This window comes from Danio rerio, chromosome 17 (assembly GCF_049306965.1).
Source record: "Danio rerio strain Tuebingen ecotype United States chromosome 17, GRCz12tu, whole genome shotgun sequence".
Lineage (NCBI taxonomy): Eukaryota > Metazoa > Chordata > Actinopteri > Cypriniformes > Danionidae > Danio > Danio rerio.
Genome location: NC_133192.1, coordinates 44585482 through 44598218, shown reverse-complemented (window position 1 = coordinate 44598218; position 12737 = coordinate 44585482). Strand labels below are relative to the sequence as shown.

Genomic DNA, 12737 nt, shown 5'->3' with positions numbered 1-12737 from the left:
TTTAGCAGAACAAAATAAAAATCTCAAACTGGTTTATAACAAAAGTCATGGGTGAGTAATTAATAACAATTTTCATTTCTGTGTAAACTAACCCTTTAAAGCTACTTTGAGCAGTTTCAGTCTACGTAAAAGCCTAAATAATACATAATTGTCTCAAATTGTTGTAGTAAATATGCTGTACTCCACCTTTAGTGCCACATTTGCAGTATTAAGTCTCCATTATATTCCTTTTTTGAGTTAATGACACTATCACTCAATTTGACATGGAGTTTCTAGTTTCAAAACGTTCAAGTTTTACACAGAAAGATTTGAGAATGTCCCAAATACCATATTATGCTTTACTGGAAGTTAATGTAGAGCTGAAATTTTGTAGAATGGAGACAGAAATGTGCAGTATTGTTTTATTAGCATTTCTAAAATTGGCAAATGAGCATTCAAGCCTACATTGTAAGAAATATACGTACATTTTCCAATTTTGTTATTCATGTTTTTATTTATTTATTTTCCCCCATTTATTTATGTTAAATTGCATTATGAGGTGTTGATCTTTCTTCCAACCTCTTTTAACCTTAAAAAGTTCCTAAAAGTGACTTTTTAATAGTTGTTAAAAGTGATATATCGTCTGGGTTGGTGTTGTATATCACGGTACAATAAACTGTCAGTACATTTTCTGTTATTTTACAGACTTATTTCTCTCTATATTATTTCTTAAATGCTATTTTATTACAAACTAATAAAATATCAATAAAAAGTCACTTTGTCAAACTGTAGAGTTGAATCATCAACATCCCAAAATGCAATTCACAACTGTAAATATATGTAAAACACAAAATACAGAAACAGATAGATAGATAGATAGATAGATAGATAGATAGATAGATAGATAGATAGATAGATAGATAGATAGATAGATAGATAGATAGATAGATAGATAGATAGAAAAAGATGGTTAGATAGATAAATAGATAGATAGATAGATAGATAGATAGATAGATAGATAGATAGATAGATAGATAGATAGATAGATAGATAGATAGATAGATAGATAGATAGACAGATGGACGGACAGATGGACGGATGGACAGACAGATTGATAGTCAGACAAGCAGATGGATGGATGGATGGATGGATGGATGGATGGATGGATGGATGGATGGACAGACAGAGACGGACGGACAGATAGTCAGACAAGCAGACAGACAGATAGATGGATGGATGGATGGATGGATGGATAGATGGACAAACAGACAGAGACGGAAGTGCAGATAGATAGATAGATAGATAGATAGATAGATAGATAGATAGATAGATAGATAGATAGACGGATGGATGGACTGACAGATAGATAGTCAAATAGATGAACGGACGGACGGACGAACTGACTGATTGATTGATTGATTTATTGATTAATTAGACTTTGATTTCAGTTTGGATTCCAGCATGTTTCTCGGTACTCTTTACAGATCAGAGGCATGAGTCAAATGTGACTTTTGTGTGGTTCATCATGAAGAGGTGATGCAATAGACAAGTGATAGCATCATCATTTCTTCCATTATTTCTTGCATCACCTTTTCATGATGCAAAGGCTTCCATGAATGACATGTCAGTACACGAATTTAACTCCACCTGTCTCCACCTGCCTTTGTATAACACCCAATAAAAAGAGAGGCGAGGGAACACATAGTAATCGACATTCCACCTATAACAGAAAACGGAACACATTTAGAGCTGCTTGAGCTTTCTATAGCACACAAAATCATTAAACCTTCACATAAAGGCTTAAACATATTTCAGTTTGAAGGAAAAGAGAATGAATGGGCGGTTCATTCCACTGTGGCGACTTCTGATAAATCAGGGAGGATAGAGAGTGAGTGAAAAGAGAATGGTCTGTGGGCAGGATTTTCTTTTTAGGATCATTCATTTTGTCCGGTTGAGTGAAAGCTTAACGTGAGTGTGGAAAACTGGAAAATGTAATTAAGCAGCTAAAGGGGGTTTTAGGCAGTCGTCAGAATAAGCCTGTTGAGAAAGCTGCTGTTCACTGTTTCTCTATAAGCCCTGGGGGACACAACCTCTGAGGTCAAGGACACAAGCAGGGGTCAACAGTTTACAGCTATGCTGCAGTTACTTATTTAGTAAGCAATGATGATGCATTTAACACAAATTAAATATAATTTTTTTTGTGTATACCGAGGGGTTTATTTATACCCCCCCCCCCCCCCCCCCCCAATTAATGCTGAATCCCCCATTAAGGATGTCAAATCAAAATGTGGGGGTCAGCCCTATAATAGTGAGAAATAGTTTGCTCTGATCTATACCTTCTATAATAATATTAATAATTAAAATTATGGATAATATAAATATTAATTTGACCACCCCTTTAACCAGTGTTGCCAGTGTTGACTTTTCATACTACCTTTGCAACATTTTTTTCAAAAAGCACCAAGCAACAAATATAGCAATTTTTAACATTCATTTGGCAACTTTTAGCAATTTTTAAAAAGTGACTCAAAAGATCAGTGGCTGCAGGCTTTAATCAACACACACATATCATATTCAAATTAAATTGCTAGCTCAGATTGTTTTTCATAACTGTTAATTAACTGATATTTTTTAAGGTATAATTGTTGGTAATTTAGGTAGCAATAAATTCCAATAGCGCTATAATTGTTGTCACTTTCATAAATGTGTTAATTCACAAGTTAAAAAATCCAATAGGCAATTTTTTTAAAACGATGTTTGAAATATTTATAAACTGCCATGAGATTGCGTTGGTTCTTCTCAACATATTACTTTGCGTGATGACATCATTGCGCAATCGCAACTCAAAGTTCTGTTGATCACTGGTTAGCACCATTAACCCTTTAGACAGGCTTGTGCAAAAAAGCGTAGTTTGTAGATTTTATATAGAGTATAACAGCAAATTAAAGTGTGTGCATGTGTGTCTGAGTGTGAGACTCAAAACAACTCAAAACTAATAGATGGCCAGTTAATGTGCGAAAGCATGAAATATTTTGTATACAACATAAACATTTATTTTTGAGTTGCGATTACGCAATGACATCATCATGCACATCAGTAATATGTTGAGAACCAACGCAATCTCACGGCAATTCGTAACTTTTTGATTTAATTCATACAATCTAGTTCAAACAATTTAGTACGATTTGCTCATCACCCAATGACGGTTGGGGTTGGGTGCCACGCCTCCTTTTTAAAATCGTACATTTTCGTACCACTGAACTCGAATTTGCGACTAAACTGACAAAACGTAAAATACTTACGTTTCCTCGTAAGACCAGGCTGGAAAAACCTATTTATTGCGCATCTGGATGTAATGTTTTAATATAATGTAATAAACAGCATTTAGCTACTTTTCGGCGGGCTTTAGTTACTTTTTTTAATTCTAAAATAGCTGTTTGTATTTACATGTAGACTCACTATAAAGTAAAATTATAAGCAAATCAAAATAAACGAAATATGTTTGATTTAAAAAACTAGATGTAATTTACATAAAATATACATTTGGTCCACTAAAGCATGGATTATACAGACTAACATTGACAAAAGATAAATATTTAGTGCTTTTGTGGCTAGACTAAACAACTATTAAGGATTTTAATAAGCAAAAGTGACCAGTGTTTAATGAATCGTGCAACTTAATCCTTTCTTCAAAAGTAGTGGTAACACTCTAGTAACAATTCACACCATTTACTACTGACTCTCTACCTATTTTTAAGATACTAACTGTTAATTTGCACTCATACAGTTAAGTATGATCTTATTCTACATCTCTAATCCTAGCCAATACCTAAACCCAATTACAAGCAGCTAATTAATAAGCAGCTAATTAGTCGCATATTGAGCTAAAATTCTTAGTTAATCCTGTGAATTGTACATTAAAATAAAGTGTATATAAATTTAACCCTTGTGTAAAGTTGAGGATGTTTTCATCCTCTCTGGGGTGATTTTGTGTCTTAGTTTGGCCTTAACTTTTTTTGTGTTGTTCACACCAAAAGTGGTGAGAGCATCCAAGGTCGCTCTGGCCGCCCTCGCAACAACGCTGTCTGCCTTCAGCTCTGGCGGCGAGAGCGCCAAAATTCGCTACATTGATCTTGTATTTAAAGGGGCCTGAGCAGCATATCAATTACATTCCTGCATAAAACATGCTTTTTAGAGAAAAATGTTGCACACTTTTTTTTTTTTTTTTTATCAAATTCATTTAACCATGGACGATCAAGTAGCATGTGGTGTGGGTTTGCTCCCCTTAATTATCCAAAGATGACGATATGTCTGAAATATCGTGAGGCAGCAATACTGTTTTGTATGGTCGCATGATATTCCCGCTTTTTAAAGATAAATATATATAACATTAATGAACATCAATAACTTGCCAGTAACTTATTTAATGCATGTTCCTGTAAGAAAACATTGTAAATAATTGTAAATCCAGCGATCGCAATAATCAAACACTTGGGAACAACTGTAGTCGGAACCAAGGTTCACATGCAGGTCTGTGTTCTCTGAACCCCTCTCAAGCGGTGGACTTCTTCATTCTGATTGCCTGCGGCAGAACCGCGTCATAGCTCATTACCATAAAGTTGACTTGATTTACACTTTCCTAGACGCCCACACCGGCGAAGACACGCCTTGCAGCTTAACCCCGCCAGCTATCATTGAAAATGAATGACTTCCGGCTACTTTGACGCTCTCGCCGCTTTCAGTGTGAACGTACGGTAAGCTAGTTGAATGCTTTTTTTGGTGACAAATCTTGTTTGGACACATATTTTGAGAAAATATTTTGTTTCAATCAACGATAGACTCTGGGCAAATTTACTACCCTTTCGTTATGTTAAACTGCTAAATTAAATTCGCTAAATTAAACTGCTACAAAAATCCATCACATTTTTTTTTTCACTTTTTTTGTTGTTGTTGCATAAATCTGTTAATCAACCTCAGTCCTGATCAAGATTACAGGATTTTAACTCTTTAATTGTCAAATTTGAAAATGATGTCACTGATTTAATAATAAAAAAACACACATAAAGTCATGTAGTTTCAATATAAAAAAATAGTTGTGTACTGGATTTTTTTTGCATCTTTTATCAAAGTAGTGTGAAACAACATTTGATGGATTGTTTTTGATTAATTTTTATTTCTTCTCCCTAATTTACTGTTGGTGGCTGTTATTGTCTCATTGACTGCCATTATAACCACATTTTTTTAAAAATACAAAACCATGACATTAAATCATGCATTCTTGATTGTTGCTGGTTTTTCCTGTTGGGGTGAGGTAAAATTTGTAATTTTTACTGTTGATCATCAATTAGCACAATTAACATTTTAGATAGGCCTGTGCAAAAAAGCTTAGAGTTTCTGGATTTTATATGGAGTGTAACAGCAAATGAAAGTGTGTGTATATACATCTGAGACTGACCTTCGCGCACTTACCTTAATGTGTGTGTGTGTTGTTTTTTTGTTGTTGTTTTTTTCCAAATCAGTGACATCATAAGTAAATTTGGCAATTAAAGATTTAAGTTCCTGTATTTTTTCTAAACAATTTAGTAGTTTTGATCAGGACTGAGGTTGATTTAATAGATTTATGCAAAAAAAATTTAAAAAGTGAAAAAATATTTATGGATTTTTACAGCAGTTTAATTCAGTGGATGTTTTCATCTCGAACAAAACAAAAGGGTGGGAAATTTAAACAGTGAACAAGGGTTTTTTTCAATAATGTAGAAAATTGTTATTTACTACAATTAGATGTTTTTGCTTCAAGACTAATAATAAAATAAAGTACAGTCTTTAGAGAGGGAAAAAGGAGGCATGAAACGATTAAGGTGTTAATATGGTCATATATTAATGTTTTAGAATTTAGCCATAAATGACAGAGCTAAAATCTGAAAGAGTGTTTGGATTGAACTGCAGTACAGTTAACAAAGAAATGTTGATGACATATAGCACATTTTTCCACTTAAAAATGCAGTCAAACACCTAAAAAAAAACTAAATAAAGGTAAGGGAATATCCAGATTTTACTATTTTAGAGGCTTGATTTACATTTAAGAATCAACAAATAAATGAACACATAAATATGGGAACAAGGTTTGATCTAATTAAACAGCAACAATAAACAAATGTCTGGAGTTCTATATATAATAATTCTGACTTCTACCGTATATCAGCTTGCTATGCTTATGTTGAGTAATTTAACTTAGAAGGCAATGAAAAGAACCTATTTGTAGCCATAAAAATAAAATGACTGAACCTATGAACCTACACACAGGAGGCTGAGGAAAATGCCAATTTTAGAAAAAAAAAAATCAGATGGAACTTTGAGGCTTTTGTGTTTTAAACTCTTCTTTAATATATAGAGATTTGTTTTCCAGAAAAATAGCTTTACAAAAGCCCTAAAAGATAATTTCCGCCTTCTGAGCTGCAGCGCGCACCTGTCCGTGCAGCTCTGCCTTGCATATATCAGTCCTTCTGACAGGTCAATCAGCCAGACAGGGCATCAGAGCGCATCTCCTATTCTGACAGCGGTCAACACTCAATCCAGCCTGACAGTTGACCAGGTACTGCCGCAAGTCTCACACGGATAAGAGGATGAACACAAGGAGCATGGAAAGGGGGTGGCTCTTTGGGTTGGAAATTGAATTAAAGGGAAAGATCACCTAAATCTGAAAATTCTGAAATTTACTTAACCTTTAAAGAATAATAATAATAATAATAATAACAATAATAATAATAAAAATTAATAATAATAATAATAATAAATGCTGGAAACATGAGACCATTGACTTCCTCAGTTGGTAAAACATCATTTGTGGGGTCACATTGTAGGTTTGGAAGCACTTGAGGGTGAGAAAATAGTGGGTACGTTTTCATTTTTGGGTGAACTATCACTTTAAGAGATGCTTTTGCAAAACAACATGCCTAAAAGTAACTGGTCTCAAAAAGACATGCTTCCAAACATTTATATACACATATATATATACATATATATACACATATATATACATATATACATATATATATATATATATATATATATATATATATATATATATATATATATATATATATATATATAAATGTGTGTGTGTGTAATAAATAAATAAACTCAATAAATAAATATAAAAAAAGAGAAAAGCGGTTGATTTCATACAACAAGGCATGATTTTTAAAAGGTGTTACCCCAAACCCCAACTATAAACTGTCATTAAGGAGGAGCAAATCTTACTTTAACATACAAATTAAATTGCACAAATTCACACAAAATTAGCCACTAAATCGAAAAAGCTACGAATTGCCGTGAGATTGCATTGGCATATTCACATCTTAATTCACAAGACAAATGCCAAATGAAGTGTCAGCTAGAGTTTTAGTCCCTTTAATTCAAATAAATTACAGGGAAAGCCAAGAGCTCTGTGCCAGGGCTGAAGCGCCCGAGGGGTTTGCTTCTATAAATCCATGACAGGTCTAAATCGAACGCTTACGATTCGCAGCCCCGAGGAAGATGAGAGAAAATCTGCATTCATCTTGTCATCCCCCATCATAACCCAAGAGAATAAAAAAGGAAAAAAGATAAATAAATAAAGCGAGTCCCAAACAACGTGAGGAGAGACAACAGCAGAAAGCAGACCGGAGCCAGAAACAGGCTATGTTTTGATCCGCTTAGCATGGCTCTCTCCTGCCTTTTGATGCATGGCTAGGAGGAGAGTAATTAGCAATTAACAATCAGGGCTTAACGAGTGTAAGTTATTATCAAGCGAGGGTGAAAACATATCTAGAAACGTCGACAAAGACGTGTGAAAAAAAAAAAACATAATTCTCTCATTTCCATGACATCTCGTAGGCCATGTTTTTTTTTCAGATCAAACAGGCTCCAACAAAAGGTCTCAAAGCTCCCCCACTTTTTCAAATTAGCTAAGCCTCTCAGCTCCATCATCCCAAAAATGGCTCGCATCAACAACCCCAGCGCCGAAATCCACATCCGCTGCCGCCCCCTCCTCTCCACCACTGGAACAAGATCGTAACAAGGGGAATAAACTCTCATAATGTCACTCTGAATATCAAAACACAAGGACACGCGTCCCAAACTTTGTCTGAATCCTGTTTTCCTCTCTCAAAGGTTTGTTTTTTTGGGGACTTTCTCTTAATGATGTGTTTGTCTGCTGTGTTTTTTCTTTTTCAGAGGAATCTATTAGATGACTGTGAGTGCGTATGAAATGGCCAGGCCTGACAGCTTGGGGAACTCCGCAGCTGTAAACAGGCTGTAAAGCAACGCGCTGACATATTCAGGCCTTCGCTATTTCACTCCGATTACTTCTTATGTGTGCTGCTGCCCTGCCTTTTTAGCGTCTAGAGCGAGTGAGGTGATTTAAGATGGCAAATAGGATTTCAATCATTTGCTCTCGGTCTTATTATGGACATCAAGTCCACATAATGTTGGTGTTTGCGCTGCAGATGGAACTCCTCAAGAAGGGTTCAAATGTCTAGAGTCATCTTGCATCGCTTTTATTTGATAATGCGCTTCCCAAGAACAACAAGGAAAAAGGCGAATGTGATAGAAAATGCTGTCACATCCTTTACAGCTAAAAATGGGAAGGTTTTGTATGAGTTTTGCCTGTTTGCTTGCATGACAACTTGGTTTAGGGGCTGAAAATGCATACAGTGCATCTGGAAAGTATTTATAGCGCTTCACTTTTTCCACTTTTTTTGTTACAGCCTTATTCCAAAATGGATTAAATTCATTTATTTCCTTAAATTCTACACACAATACCCCATAAAGACAATGTAAAAAAAGATGTTGTGAAATTGTTGCAAATTTATAAAAAAATAAAAAACATGAAAAAATCACAAATCTGGAAATGGGTTTTTAAAAACGTCACAGTGGTCATATCCCATGTAAATACCGATGATGGAATAGAGAGGTGTCAATTAAAGCAGTGTTTCTCAACCACATTCCTGAAGGGCCACCAACACTGCATGTTGTGGATGTCTCCTTTGTCTGTCACACCCATTACAGGTCTTTCAGTCTCTGCTAACAAGCTGATGATCTGAATCTGGTGTGTTTGGTTAAGGAGACATGGGAAACGGGCAGAGCTCGTGGTCCTCCAGGAACGTGGTTGAGAAACACTGGATTAAAGGCAAGTGCAAATCAACACAACAATGGCGGAGTACATGGTCATGTTGCAGTTGCTCAACTGTTTGCTTATGGAAAATCAGAAAATTTACAACAACAGTAGAAACGTATCATCAACACATGGCAAATAAGCAGTGCTGATAATTTGGATACTTTTTTATGCTTAGAATTAGGACGCACAATATATCATTTCAGCATTGATATCGCAATGTGCGCATCTGCAGTAACCACATGATATATTTATTATTATTTTTAGGGGCTTTTCACCTTTTATTTAGATAGGACAGTGGAGGTTACAGACAGCAAAGTATTGGAACAGAGAGAGAGGAAGGGTCGGCAAAGGACTTTTAGCCGGAAATATGTCAGTGCACTTAACCACTAGATATGGTTGAGTCTGAAATATGGTTGACCAGGAGCCACCAAAACACATGTGATTTGTAGAGATTGCATGTGTTTTTAAGAGCTGGGACAGAGTTTTGAACATTTTGAGTGCACAGAAAAAAATTTTTTGAGGTGTAACAAATTATTCAAATTTATATAATTATTTATACAGAATTAATATGATTTAGGCAACAAAAAAGTTTTTCTTGCTTTTTTGCATGGTGATTATTCTATTTTTGTACCTATTTACTGTTAGACTAACCAGAAAACTGCCAAAAAGAGCTATTAAAATCATATATATCGCAATGTTTATCGCAAAATAATAAACAAACAAAATAGCAGATGTTTCCAATGTCGATCAGCCCTACTCAAAATTACATAGGATTGGAAATAATTTTTTGTAAAATTTAAAACTGATTTTCTCGGTAAAAAGTTAAGGAGTTCTAGTCGATTAGTCAATCCGTTCTTAAGTAACACGCAAACAATTTTTTAGAGTGAAGAGTGATCTCCTGAGGTCAGGAGATATAAAATTTTATTTTGCTCATAACTTCCTAAAGTTTTGGACAAAATTCAAAACTGCACTGCAAAAAATGCTTTCACTTATATATTTTTTTGTTGTCAAAAATCTAAAAATTCTTAAATCAAGAACCGTTTTATAAACAAACAAAAAATATTGTGTTGTTTTAAGAAATTACATGCCAAAATGAAGTGGATTTTTTCTTAAGACAAGCAAAACAATCTGCCAATGGAGTAAGCGAAATAATAATGTCAAAAATGATAAACAGAATTATTTTGTTTAACCCATTAGCAGATCATTTTGCTTGTTTTAAGAAAAAAAAAAAAAAAACTTAATTAGATAAATCAAGCATTTTTTGCTGTGTGGTCTTATTAGATTTAGAGTATCATTCCAAATCGATTGATATCCAATTTTCTCACATTTGTAAGTTTGGCCATTTTAATTTTGTTTTCAAGAATGCATTGACGTATCAGTATGAAACTCAGTATGTGAACTAAGCACATTGCTCTGTACGTACCAAAAAAAACTTAAAGCTTAACTCAACTCAATGCATTTAGGCATGTAGACATGGTCAAGACAATCTGCTGCAGTTCAAACCGAGCATTAGAATGGGGAAGAAAGGTGATTTTAAGTGATTTTGAACATGGCATGGTTGTTGGTGCCAGATGGGCTGGTCTGAGTATTTCAGAAACAGCTGATCTACTGGGATTTTCACACACAACCATCTCTAGAGTTTACAGAAAATGGTCCGAAAAAGAGAAAATATCCAGTGAGCGGCAGTTCTGTGGGCGCAAATGCCTTGTTGATGCCAGAGGAGAATGGCCAGACTGGTTTGAGATGATAGAAAGGCAACAGCAACTCAAATAACCACTCGTAACACGTCAAACGTTAAGGCAGATGGGCTACAGCAGCAGAAGACCACATTAGGTGCCACTCCTGTCAAGAACAGGAAACTGAGGCTACAATTCGCACAGGCTCACCAAAATTGGACAATAGAAGATTGAATAAAAAGTTGCCTGGTCTGATGAGTCTACATTTCTGCTGCGACATTGTAAGGTCAGAATTTGGCATTAACAACATGAAAGCATAGATCCATTCTGCCTTGTATCTACAGTTCAGGCTGGTTTTAGTGGTGTAATGATGTGGGGGAGGGGTGGGGGGTGGGGGTGGGGTTATTTAGTACCAATTGAGCATCATGTCAGTGCCACAGCCGACTTGAGTATTGTTGCTGATCATGTCCATCCCTTTATGACCACAGTGTATCCATCTTCTGATGGCTACTTCCTACAGGAAATTGTGCCATGCCATAAAGCATAAACTATATCAGACTGGTTTCTTGAACATGACAATGAGTTCACTGTCCTAAAATGGCCCCACAGTCACCAGGGGCCTGTTTCAGAAAGGAGGTTAACTGAAAACTCAGAGTATATTAACCCTGAAATAAGAGAAACTCTGGGTTTTCCGTTTCAAAATGGCAGGTTTGTTAAACTCGAGAAAGCAGGGTAAGTCAAGCCTGTTTCTGAAAGAGAGGTAACTTCAACTCAGAGTCAGTTACTGTGGTAACTTACTCTGTGAACCTAACCTGGTCAGAAGCAGGTTTTATTCTCTAAACTAAGAGTTTTATTCTCTAAACTCAGAGTTTCTGTCGGTCTCCTCCCCTTTTTTAAAGATGAAGTGGTATTTCTCGCCTTAGCCTTACGTTTCCACCCACCTATTTTAATGCTCATTTTGGATACGTGCATAAAAACGATTGATAGAAACGTCATGATGCACATAACTTTTTAAAATATGTATAAAAAAAGCGCATAACTGAGTAGGATAAACTTTTATTCGATAGAAAATGTGCGCATAAACTACGATGGAAACACTTTTACTGAACAAATTACAGTATGTACATTAAAAAAAAGATCATGATCATATGATAATGAAAATGTGTGTAAATGGACAAACCAGCAGGCTGAGCACACTGTAACACGTCTTAAATATTGTTTTAGTCATTCTAAAGTGCCTTAACTGTTTCAGTATTAGTGTATATTATTAATTACCTCCGAACGTCTGGTGCGTGTCAAGAGTCTCCGCGTCTCATGGCTTCAGACGCCCCCATGTGTTCATTGTGTTTCAGCATTGTCTTCTGACATCGAGGCGCAAGTACATTAATTAGGCTAAATAAAGAATTAATTGACGCAGCTTCTTCTACCACAGTAAATTCTGTTTTTACTGTTGATATTTGGTGCCAGTTTAATCATGAAGTGACAATTTTTTTCTCTTTGACTCGTTGGATGGAATTTTATTCGCATCTTTTATGCAATATTCTAGTTTTGCACATACATTTATGTAATATATTTGGATGGAAACATAGCTATTGCCTACATTTTAGTCACACACAGAAGAACTGTACTAGAATGGCTTATCCTTTTTTAATAAATAATTAAATTCACCTTCGACATGCGTGTAATTAGATTAATGGGATTATTATTTTTCAAAAAATTATTTTTAGTACTGCTTACCTTCGAAATGTTATATTAACCTCTATCACTTGATCAATAAAAAAGGCAGACACACAAGTGCACTGTTAAATCATTTAAAACTAATAAATGTATAAAAAAGTTTAGAAAAAAAAAATATATACGTCACAAATTACATTACTCATTTTATTATACTTAAATATTTAAATACTTAAAAAGTGAAATTAGGC

The 12737-nt window shown here is 35.0% G+C and overlaps 1 long non-coding RNA gene across 1 annotated transcript in view; it reads left to right on the top strand.

The window, feature by feature from the left end:
- Positions 1-8831, top strand: part of LOC141378444 (uncharacterized) — a 73718-nt gene extending 64887 nt beyond the window's left edge. Inside the window, exon 4 of the long non-coding RNA XR_012393089.1 lies at positions 8194-8831. This is a non-coding gene — a long non-coding RNA (uncharacterized lncRNA). The remainder of the gene's footprint in view (positions 1-8193) is intronic.
- The last annotated feature ends 3906 nt before the right edge of the window (positions 8832-12737 follow it).